The sequence below is a fragment of the Hippoglossus stenolepis genome, chromosome 3 (assembly GCF_022539355.2).
Source record: "Hippoglossus stenolepis isolate QCI-W04-F060 chromosome 3, HSTE1.2, whole genome shotgun sequence".
Classification (NCBI taxonomy): Eukaryota; Metazoa; Chordata; class Actinopteri; order Pleuronectiformes; family Pleuronectidae; genus Hippoglossus; species Hippoglossus stenolepis.
Window position 1 is genome coordinate 2,802,405 of NC_061485.1, and position 12,227 is coordinate 2,814,631.

The 12,227-nt window shown below is 43.3% G+C and overlaps 1 protein-coding gene and 1 long non-coding RNA gene across 6 annotated transcripts in view; one reads left to right on the top strand and one right to left on the bottom strand.

The window, feature by feature from the left end:
* Nucleotides 1-5,153: 5,153 nt before the first annotated feature.
* Nucleotides 5,154-6,705, bottom strand: LOC118104421. Its single transcript, XR_007032598.1, has 2 exons — nt 6,582-6,705; nt 5,154-6,415 (listed from the first exon to the last, which is right to left on the bottom strand). It is a non-coding gene; the product is annotated as an uncharacterized LOC118104421 (long non-coding RNA).
* A 21-nt stretch (nt 6,706-6,726) lies between these two features.
* chd6 (chromodomain helicase DNA binding protein 6) overlaps nt 6,727-12,227 on the top strand; it is a 67,616-nt gene continuing 62,115 nt past the window's right edge. For 3 of the 5 annotated variants that reach the window (XR_007032584.1, XM_035151283.2, XM_047339367.1), the window contains exon 1: nt 7,040-7,195. The gene's annotated coding sequence lies outside the window, so the exon portion shown is untranslated. Of the gene's footprint in view, nt 6,811-7,038; nt 7,196-12,227 lie in introns of those variants that run through there. The other 2 variants (XM_047339365.1, XM_047339366.1) reach the window with 2 other exon arrangements.

Sequence of the window (12,227 nt, forward strand, 5' to 3'; positions counted from 1 at the left end):
CTTTTCACTGCGTCTAAATTCTGACTCCACACACTCACGTTTCTTGATTTGCCTTTTGACCTTTTAACAAGGAAAAAGAGAAGCGACGGGGAAGGGCAGTTACAGCAGAAGCAACAGAAGTATAAAAGATGATAATGTGGAAAATCATGGTTTGATATTAAAGACAGAATTAGATATATGAGGACTACGATCTGGGAGGAGAAGGTGCACTGACGCAGAACAGAAAAAGGTCCCCGTGTCTGGGATTCTGGCTTCGTCCCACAGTCCAAGGTCCGGCAGGTTGGGGCTAATTGGAGACGCTTTTAATTTGGTGTCGTGAGCAGGAGCCTCAGGGGAGGAGGTCGGTCGTCGGGTGGATTCACCTCATCTGGTTTGTCTCAATCGGGTCTTCTTTGGTTTACCATCATTGAATCAGCTGCTTTGGGACTGCTTCACTGGATCCATCAGATTCACACTGGATGAAAAGACTCTGGTAGTTTATTTGCAGCAGAGCAGAACAGACACTGATGATATCGAAGGTAAGAAGAAGCAGAAAGTGGAGGTTCACCACCTTCCTGTGGATTATTAGTGAACCGTGTGGTTTCTGCAGACATGTGGCCGAGCACCTCACGCTGCAGTTTGTTTCCTGCAGGTCGTGATGACTTGACCACGAGAGAGGCTGGAAATATCAAAGGAAACCGGTTCTTTACATCTGAGTCAGAAAAACTCCACAAACACAAGATCTCAACTATTTTTTCAGGGGGGAAAGAGAACAAAAAAATCTGTTCCAGCTCAAACTGGGCTCGGGGCCATAGTGAGGGGAGGAAGGAAGGAGGGGGAGAGGAGGAGGAGGAGGAGGGATGAAGAGGGGAGGGAGGGAAAGCAGGCAGGATCTGTGGGGATTGCAGGGGTGCATGGAACAGATGCAGAATAACTCGTCCTCAGCCAAACTGCATCCCGCCCAGCGGACTCTGCAGCTCTGCTGATTAGAAACAGTTCAGGGCTTTATTCCTCACACACAGATCCACACTCACTCTCCTCACGTCCCTTAAAAGCACAGAAAAGGGAAAAATAACTGTACTTTTTTTTGTATTTAAATGACAAATAAATGTGTTCGTGTGTCTCGTGCCTGACATCCTCCTCTCTGTGATAATTTAGTGTGAATTTCTTTTTTTTAATGTATTTTATGGACTTTTTTATATCTATAGGACAACATGAGTGTGAAATGGGGGAGAGAGAAAGTGGAGAAGACTCTGGAGGGCTGACTGGAGAAACTCCGCAGGAAGTCCCAGAGATTCTCCAGAGTTCAGTGCAGGTCTGAAACAGCCTAAGTCATGTTTTCTCTGTCAAAGTATGTGTTTGTAGCATTTAACTCCAAACTACATCTGCAAAATCACAATTTGTGTTCCTTCCTCACGATTAAAAGTTGCAGACAACAGTCGAACAGATGCTTTAACAGATGGGAGTTGAAAATCCCTGGATGCACGTTCAGCTCTTTCTAAAATCTTCAATAAGTGATGTTCTGCAGTGTTTCTCTCAGTGTGAGCGGAGGAGGGTTTGAGGCTGTGGAGCTTTTCCGACACGTTTTACTGCCGTGATCAAACTGGGCAGGAAAGGCCTGAGTTCTTTACATGCGGGATGCAGCGCTGCTCTGGTCCCTCCTCCTCCCAGAAGAGGCTTCATTTAGAAAGTGCAGGATAGACAGAGTCAGGTAAACATCCACAATGGCTGAACGCTCATTATGTATGCATGGGTGCTCGTCTGCAGGAAGCCTTTGCTGCACTGTGGCTGCACCTCGCAGCGTTTAGCTGTGATTTAAAAAACCTCATCCTGATACTTTTCAGCTTGAGATGTCTGCTTTCAAAATGTCTGTTTTGCAGTAAGCTTGTTGATTTCACATGCAGTTACGTGCATTTCATCCTGACACGTAGGACTCGGCTGTGGTTCTACTCTAATCAACAGTTTTCTGTAACTCGTATACAATCCATCCATCTGTCTGCAGAACACACGCAGCATCATGACTCAGTTTTTCCAGCTGTCATTGAATCAATTAACAAAATGGAAGTCATCAGATTCTCTTCATACGGGTTAGTGTTCGCTCGTGTTGTGTGTTTTCTGTTTGTGTGTTGCAGAGGAAGCTGTTGACAGTCGTCATCCATCATGTGATGGAGGTGATGTTTTGCACATGGTCGAGTTTTTAACCTCCACGTTGAAACTGCTCCGAGCTGATGTTTGTTTGTTTTGTTGCAGGAGCATCAACTTGATGCATCACAGTTATTTCTGCTTAGTTTCAGTCACCAGTTCTCAGATAGACGAAGAGAAATCGTGAAAAATAATATGAAGAATTTATTCATTAGTGATTAATGTACTTGATGAGTTTATTGAAATGTTTAATATAAGAAGGGATTTAACGCTGCTCCAGTTTTTCCCTCCGGACTGCAAACAACACAAAACATTTTATTACATCAGAACAGTTTGAAGTCCAGTTTGAGAAAACAGGAAAATAACTGAAGATACGAAAGAAGGAGAAGATTCATCCGAGAAGTTTCTAGAGACGTTTTAGAGACCAGATAATGGACTTGTTACAGGATCAACTTACTTGTTTTTTTATTTAAAGTTATTATTGTTCACTATTCATCTAAAAATAATGATTCAATTCTCTTATTTTTCTCATTATCAGAACATAATCTTTTGTTATCCAAACATTATGGGGACTTTAAGTTGTGGATTATAAAGTTAAAATAATACTCCTGGTTAAACATGGCCGATAGTAACTTACCTGGACACGATGTTCGTTAATAAAGTTTCATGATTAGTTTCCTCTTGTAACTTCACCCATGAAAGAAAGAAAAGTTGATGAGAAGATTTGAGAAGAATTTCAAATGAAATAATATTTTAGCTATTGACGTTCATGGGTTTTTTACATCTGCCAAACTTTTCTTTTTCAGAAACAAAAAAGTAAATTCAATTCCATTAAATGATGTTTTAATAAAAATGAATATCATTGAAAACATACTGTAACAAAAAGGTTCAGTTGGAAGAAGATGCTTTTTAGACACTGAGTAAAACTAGAAATCATTCAAATCAGTTGTAAAATACTTGTGATCTTATTGTTTTGAGTTTAAACTCTGCGCTGAATTAACGAGTCACAGATCGAACACACACCGAACAAATCGTCTGCTGAACACATTTACTTTTTTCATCACCAGCTTCCTCTGCACTTACACGCAACTACACAAATTCAGACAAAATGAAATCCATCACCACGAAATCCGGATGAGGCGGCAGGATGTGTGTTGCTCAACAGCACGAAAATAAAAGAAAGAAGATGACTGTAAGTTAGTGAACCGGTTTTTAATTTTCTTTGTAATAATTGTGTCTATTTATTTGTCGAATCTCAGTCTGTTGTGTGTTGTTGAAGTATGAGTGGTGCCTTGGATTGTCTGTTATTGAGGTGAAGTACGTAGGTCTTAGTTACTATAAGCAAACTGATTTTGCATTTGCAGAAAACGTAACACACACACACACACACACACGTTAACACAAATTTCATGGCTGTTTTTAATCGAGATTATTATAAAATGTGAGAAAAGCCACAGAGATTCTATTCGTGGGTACTTTCAAACCTGAGATCCTGTTTTTTTCTGAGATAGTGATATTAGATTCCCATTAATAATTAAAAACTTCACAGTCTCTTCTTCCATATCAGTGCTCTATAACCCGATAAGGCACAACAGGTTCTTTCACGTAATGACGGCAGCCTTTTGGTTTGAAAGGTCACACATTTGATTCCTGTTGCTGCAGTTTGTCTCACAAACATGGCGTCAGGTTTCACATCATGTTTCACACGGAGCTCTTCACTCTGAATATGACTCATCAGCTTTATGTCTCAAATGTAAACGTGTAGACTTGAAGCTAATAACCACTGGTTCATGTGGATGGTGGGGTCACAGGGTCACAGGGTCACAGGGTCACAGGATCACAGGGTCACAGGGTCACTGAACTCTGTACAGCATAAGGATTAAAAACATTTAATGGACAGCCAGTAATAGTGAAATATCTTCTCCATATTATTATTAGTTTTTTCATGTCATGATGTTTAACCACTACATTTGTGTTAAGCAAAAGTCCTGCTACTTTAATTTGATTTTCTACCTTAATTCTCCATTTAAACAACATTGAAAAGTCCATGTCTGTGTCTTTCATACCAGTTTAAATTCTTCCTGTAGGTGTGACACTGGCTCCTGATGTACGTACCAGCTTGCATTGTGCGAAAGGTGAGGTTCGCAAACATCACACCCACTTTGCAACAGCTCAGAGTTTCAAGGAATCACAGCAGGAGGCAAGTTCTTCAGAGCTAAGACATCAAAATTCAGAGCGAAGCTGCGTTCGACCGGATTTCAATGGACAGTAATGGTCTGAATTATTTCCAATTCATGCTTCTTCATACTTCTACTAAAACAGACAGTTTTACATTTCTTTGACAGCAGTTGTTTGAAGCCAAGTTATCTAAGTTGTCTTCACCAACCTTTGATTAGAGGGTGCTAACTTTTTCACATATATATGTTGACTCTACACACTCCACTGCATTCGAGTTTTAAAATACTCTGCTGTCCACACTGCGCGTTTTAGTTTGAAAACTCCGGGGTTGCGTTTTAGACTGGACGACGTGCATCTGGAAAAGATGACAGTCACCCGTATTCCCTTCCTGATTGGTTCTTATCAGTCACATGACTTGGCGTTCATTGTGAATGAGTTCCGCCTCATTGTCGCTCCAAGAAAAGAAATCCCTGCTCCTACTTTTCACCACCGCTGTTCCTCGTTTGTAGTATTTTCTGTAAACACGCGACCAACTGCAGAGTCGACAATCTGCTTCCTGTTTACACCTGCACACACATGCCAAGTGTGCGTGAAAGGTCACGTGATGCACGTTTCCAGGTGTGTTAGGATGCACAGGTATTATTTCTGATGCTGAGCTAAAACACTTGTGTGGATGGAAACGAAAACATGTTAGTGTGGAAGCTGCCTACGTGAGCACTGGCCCTGCAAGGTCCAATATGGTTTGAAACACTAGGTGGCGCTATAAACCATGTTCAACACATAAGTGGAGAATTTTCTTTTATGCCTTTCATAATAAAAGTGTTTCATTAAGGAACAGTCATATAATTTAGTTTAAGGTTTGAAGTTTTATTGGTCAGATGCGAGTTAACACAGGGTCAACAGTACAATGAAAAGTGTTGGATACGAAACTGCTCAGCTCAGCAGTGCGATAGTTAAATTAAAATACAAGCGATGTAGAAAGAGCTTCCTGTACACAAGTCAGAATACAAAACAAACTATATACAGTCAAAAGGTGCAAATGAAGTAACAACTTTAACTGTATGGAGTGTGTGTCTGTGTGTAGTTATTGCACCGTGTGTGTATCCGTTGTTTCACATTTCCCAAATAAAGTGCAAACAGGCAGGAAACCAGATGTGCAGAGGGCTGCTGGTCATGAGTTGACTGCAAAGTTTGATTTGAGTGTATGAAATCAAATCAAATATACTTTATTGTCCTGTAGGTAAATTTGTCTTGGGCCAAAGTGCTACAGCAGCTGCAGAACATTGTACAACAACAACAACAACAACAGTACACAAGGTCATATCGTAAGACCCCGAATACTAATGCAGAATAAAGGTTAGCTGAATATTGCACCTGTCCTAAAAACACAAAATGATAAAACACTGAAAGGATACAACAAGATAAACGAGAGTAGTTTAATAGTTTAAACTCAGGACAGTGGCAGGAGGGTTGAAGACTTGAGGTGAAGTCAGGAGAGGAGGAGAGTTTCATCCTCTCAGCTCCACACACAAACAAAACCAACCTCGTGCAAACATGAATGTCTTCTATAATATCTATATTTTAAAAGCAGCATTGAAGTGTGTCACTAAAGAACGGTCATCTTCTTTAGTTTGAGTTCAGCAGTAGCAGGTGAAAGACTTGAGGTGAAGTTAGGAGGCGAGTTTCATCCTCTCGGCTCCAAACACAAACAAAACCAAGTCGTGCAAACAAACGGAACATCCGGGAGACGCAACCTGATCCTGCAAAGGACGTGGAATGTCTCCTGTCTTTTTTCTGTCCTTCACACCCGGTAATGATGGAGGAGTAGAAAGCGACATGATTGGTGGATGCAGGCAGCGGAGGAGAAGTGTAAACCCCCTGGTTGTGTGTGTGCGTCCCCTCTTCGTGTTGTTCTCCTTCCTTCAATGACAGGAGCCGGAGCAGGAGCAGGAGGAACCGGAGCAGGAGGAACCGGAGCAGGAGCAGGAGGAACCGGAGCAGGAGCAGGAGCAGGAGGAACCGGAGCAGGAGGAACCGGAGCAGGACTCAGCCGAGCCGGGCAGCTTCCCCCGAGGATCCCCCTGCAAGTCTGCGGTAAGGACAACAACAACAGCTCCTAGAATAAACAACACGCGTGCATGAGCGTGCATGAGTCTCACATCCATGCGAGCACACCAGGAGAGTGGGGGGGCGGGGGGGGTGGGGGGTCTTTAAAAAACACACACAATAACACAATACACAATGGTGTTGCCCGGGGCTGCCGCGGTAGCTCTCAGACTAACCCGGGAGAGGCAGCCGGAGACCCGCTCGCCTCCTTTGCGTGACAGCTGCGGGGCCAATGGCAGCGTGCACGGGGCCAGCTGCGCCCGGCTGCAGCCAATGGAAAAACGCGGAGCAGCTCCCGGATCCGGAGGGTGAGGTTAGGCTGCGGGAGCCACACCGCCGATGAGAAACTTCCAGCGGAGCCGAGGAGAGCTGCTGCCGCTGCGGCCGCTGCAGTGGCCATTTTAGGTAAGAAGTTTGTGGAGGAGGCTCGTGCTTTGCGGAGGTTGTCCAGCCGCGGGACAGCTGCAGGACCCCGGCATCCACAGTGAATGAACCCCGCGGATCTGCCTCCTTTATGTGGATTGAACTCCTCTTCCTCCGCCTCCTCCTCCGCCGCCGCCTCCTCCTCCCTCCCTCCTCCTCCTTCCCTCACCTCCTCATCCCTCTCTCCTCTCTCCCCTCCCTCCCCTGCCTGCTAATTTTTTATGCATTTTTCTAAACTGTCATGGCGATTTTGTGTCCTTGGAAATAAAAGAAGAAGAAGCGCCAGTGGGGGGGGTTTTCTCTTGGTTTTCCGGGCGGAGGAGATGGAGACGTCTCGCCGGTGAGAGCGAGCGAGTGTCCGGAGCAGGTGAGCGGTCCGCCGTGGAGGCTTTTGCCCGAGAAGGAGTTCTTTTCAGCCGCGGTCCACACGTGCAAAGGAGCCGCGGCGCCTCTCGTGTATTTACACCAGCGATGCGGGGACATGACAGAGCTAGCGGAGGAGGCTAGCTGTGTAGCCGCGGCTGCTAACGCGAAACGGGACACGGTGTCTCCGTCTCTCCGTCGGGCTGTGTGCGTTCGTCACGCGTCGCCGTTTAGCTCGGAACTTCTCTTTACCCGGGCTAAACTTGTGGCAGTCCTGTGGCTAAGCTAGCTGCGCGCTAGCCCCCTGCGTCTGCTAGCCAAAAACCCCACAGACGTGTAAGCTAGGTCGTTAGCTTGATAGCCCCCCCTCTCCCCACCACCCCACTCCACTCCTCCCCTGGAAACGTTAGTAGCTGTGGCAGCCAGGTGTGTGTCTGTCTCTCTGCCGGGTGAGTGTGTGTCTGTGCGGGGATGTGGTGCACCGTGAGGCCGGGGCGTGTTGTCCGGGCACCCGGTGACTTCCAGCGGGCCAGGTGTAGCAACCCCTGGGCATCAGACAAAGGCTGCAGGAAGCTAACCCCCATCCCAGAGCTCCGGCTGCATGCTAATCCCACCGAAGACGTCAATTCACATCCAGATAAAATCAACATGAGCATTTTTTTCCACATCAGTCGATATTGATTTTTATTATCGCGATTTTTTTTTTTTTTGGTCTACCTAAGTTTCAATGCAAGTGTGTCACATTTAAAAAACAAGCCCATTCAAAGTGAATCCCACAAAAGGGAAATTGTAAAAGCAACTTAAAGGTTCAGTGTGTACGATTGAGGTGAAACAGATCTATTGGCAGAAGTTGACGATACTTCTGTTCTCTAGAATGAGCCCTTTTATGTTTAACTACTTTATATTTAAATACTTTATATTTACATCAGGAGCGGCTCCTCTCTACGGAGGCAGCCATGTTTTTTTTTTACAGTAGCCCAGACTGGACAAACTAAACCTTTTGAGTTTCTATGACAACTGAAGCTACCACAGGTTCGCTCTCCTGTTTGGAAGGGGGTGTGAGGTGTTCAGCTGCAACACGACACTTCACCACTAGATGTCACTACATTCTACACACTGAACCTTTAAGACAATAGAGCCCAACAGCGTGGTTCTACAAGTAAAAGTCCCGTTCATTTTCTGACTAGAGATTTTGATCATCAGTCGTAATATTCAAACCACCAAGAACCGTTTGCCGCAAGCCAAGGGACCGCGAAACAAACTCATGGTCTCCTGTAGAAGCCACAAGCCCGTTTGATATCAACTGCGTTTTGGGTCAAACATGTCAGGAATGTGGATGCTGTTGATTTCCTCTCATCTGGTCCTGGTGCTTTGGTTTGTGATGAGCTGAGAGGTTGCAGGTTCAATTCTCGACACTACCAGGGTGGTTTCTGGGTGACAGCAGTTCCAGCGCCAGGCGGCTCTGTGGCCCAGTGGTCCAACAGTTCCCCGTGACAAAGCCCCTCGCCCCTTGTTGTGTAGTTTCCATGCTCACCTTGTGTTGGTGTGTCTTACCCCCCCACTCAGCCAGTAGACGAGCAGTCGAGACCATTTGAAGAGTCGCATCTGAATCTGTCTGTCTTCTTGTTCAACCACCGTGTTACACGTTTTACTGCCTGCTTGCAGAACTGCTGCTGCACTTTGACTCCATCATCAAAAGAAGTTGCACGGGTGAGGAGGGGAGGTGAGGGGACGGCGGCTCCCCCCCTCCCCTCCTCAGTTGTTGAGACAGCTGACTGCTGAAGCAGGAGTTGAGCCGCTTGTGTCTGGTGTAGCACGCTAACTTCGTTCTACGTTATTACATTCATTAAAAAATAAGTAAAAGAATAATCTGCGGCGCAGCTCTGATGTCAGATAAATACACGATGGCAGATGTGTTCAGCTGTTTGTAGAGAAAACAATGAGATCAGATACTGAGTTAAACACCAGAGCTGGCACACGTGATGTTTCTTTAACAACACACCTTCACACAGTTTGTCTCATTTCCTTATAACTTTGTTTTTGTTCTCAATATTAGGTCATTTTTGTCCATATTTGACAATAGCTCAGATAACTGTCTGTGCATTTCTACAAAAATCATTGTGAGCTTTCGTAGGGGACATAGTTTTTATGTTTTTATAAATAGTTTAGAAATGCGTAGTAATGCACCTATAAGCCCATAACTAAAATGTCACAAATGAGTTAACTTATGAATTATTAATTAATCCTACACTTCTACAAACACATCTAATAGTCCCCAGTCTCTCATTGATTTTGACTCGTGCACTCATGTGTTTATAAGACACCAAAAGGCTCTGTTGTATTTTACGTGAATAGAAAATGAACTCAGCCTTTTGTCCCAAGTTAGGCAAATGGAATCGGTTGCAAAAGAAAGTTCCCTCCCTGAAACACAACCTAAGTCTTTTCGTAATTATCAAGTCAGAAGAAATTAACAGAGGACATTTTACTAATAACATTTGTCCCATATGTCCTTGCAGACAGGACAGTAGAAGAAGAAATAAACCTCACTATCCGTCTCACCCATTTTACACAACAAATAAAGTCTGTCCTCTGGGTGAGACGAGATCTGAAAGGTGAATCTCACTGGTAGTTGATGTATTGCTGTTTTTAAAAACACTAAAGCAGGTGTCATAATAATTTGCATCTCTTTCAACACCTGTTATGTGAAGTGTACTTCCATCTACGGTCTGAATATTACTTTTTAAAATGTAAAGCATTTTGTTTATTTTAATAATGAAGATAATAATAATCAAGAAAATGAGCTTCGGTATGTTTATCAGTACAAAACATCCAAATTTGTCACAAATAAAATGGATGTGTTCATCTTTATTTAACTCATCACTCGGCTCAAAGATCACAATCCTCTCTTCATAGGACACAGCTCTAGTTCAACACATCTGCAAACTACACACTCTGTGATAAACACGATTGGATTAGATTTTACAGGTGTACATTTTACTGCTTCAGTAACAAAGTGGTGACAGAGGTTGTGTGAAAATCAATTTATTTAGGGGATCAAGACACATTGTGAATGATGAAATCCATGGACTACATGGTTATTACCACTTTGCTGCTTTAGGCTATAGAAAACTACTCGAGTCTGCTTTTTTTTTTACGTCTAATCTGAAGCGTAAACTTTCATCTTCCAACTTAACCTTTTAGTTACAGGTTTTTTTTAAACATGATCTTCCTGCACAGTGATTAGTCAATTATTCTTAAAGCAGAGTTGTATGTTTTTAATGTGTAAGAGAAAAACAGGAATTAATCCATCTCCAACTTTAGAACTGACGGTTAAACTTACCATATTGAGCATATTTCCTTCATTTCCTGTTCATTACATTGAGGGAGAGAGTTTTTATACCAACACCACGCTAAAACAATTTTCTTTGTTTCGTGTCATGACGATGACTACTTGAGTCGTCACTTCTCCAGAGGACCCGTACTGCCTACTCAAAATCAGCTTAATATAGTCTGTAGTCGGGCGATGTGATGGCCGAACGGTGAGGACGCACACCACATGGGGGCATACTTCTTGAGCAGCAGGCCCCCGGTTAGATTCCTGGCTGTTCGGACCATTTACTGCATGTCTCTCACCCCATTTCCTGTCTCTCCTTCACCGTATAGATCAAAATGAAGGTATAAGGCCATGTAGTTTAAAATACATCAGGTACTTTGTTGTCACATCTTGATTCATGTATTTTAATATCAAAAGGAAACACCTTTCAGCAGACCCATAATGTGTTTAGTTGATTTTAGACTGGAACGATGTGAGGCAGTCGTACACAAACTCATTTTGTCGCTCCAGATCTTTACAAATGCAAGTCGAGCCTGTATTGATGTTTTAGTGTTGAATCAAAGTGTTATGTTAAACCAACCAGAAAATTGAACAGTTGCCCTAGTTTGTCTAAAACCTCTTTAATCATTTGCTTTGAGTGATATGTACTTATCAAACAAAGCTTAACTCAATGGTAATTGTTTGACACCTTTAATAATCATGTTTGAAATTTACAGTTGAACGGGTGTGTGGATGTTGTAAAAGTTACAAAAATACTTCAAATCATGAAACAAAAAGTTTGTTGCTTTTTGCTCTCTCACTCGTCGGCACCATCCTGTCGTTGCACGGTCAGGAAATAAACGGTTCATAATATGAAGCGACGAACATGTATGTTTGTGAGGACGCAAATCGATCAGCTGCTCCAGAGTAAAATGTTTGGAAAATGTCAGAGTGAGTCCATGTGAGAAAACAGCAGAACAATGAGAGCGAGTGGACGTGTTGAAGAAGAAGTGACGAACGTGAAACTGGAAGAACACAAATATCTCAGGGTTAAAAAGAGACGCAGACAAAGACTTCGAAACAAGATTTGCAGAGCTTTTGCTGATGAGGCCCGACGCTGCTGTGGATGTGCTGGGAACAAAAACACTGAGCTTTCCCCAGCAGAATTACTACGTCATGTCCTGCTTCCTGCTCCAGATACTTTCCTGCTGTGAACACAACTGACCCGGTCAATCTCCCGATGTGAAGGACAAACTCCAGAAAATGTCAGCACCCAATTTTCCCGCACATTTTCCAGAAATCATTTCTGAAAACTGCTAAAGTGGAATCTGTTCTCGGTAAAGTCTGCATACGTCGCCCTGATGCAAACGTTAAACACATGTGGACGTTGGATTTTGCCTGAATGAAATTTAAACCATGGAAAACATGAGAAGATCGTTGGGTGTGTGGGGATACATTTTTAATCTTCTTTAAGGTTGATTCCAAAAATATATTCAGACAGTTAAACTGTTTTTAAATCATATTGTTTTTGTGTCTGACTCTGTTGATCGGGCAAAAGAAGCAATTTGGGGACGTCACCCTGGGAAATACTTTCAAAAAGAATTTGTGAGTGATGAATCAACTATGAAATAAACAAATACACAAACAGACTTATCGAGAATACTAATATTCAGGAGTTGACCCCTTAAAGGGAACATTAGCAGGGAAGAAGCTTGGACATCCT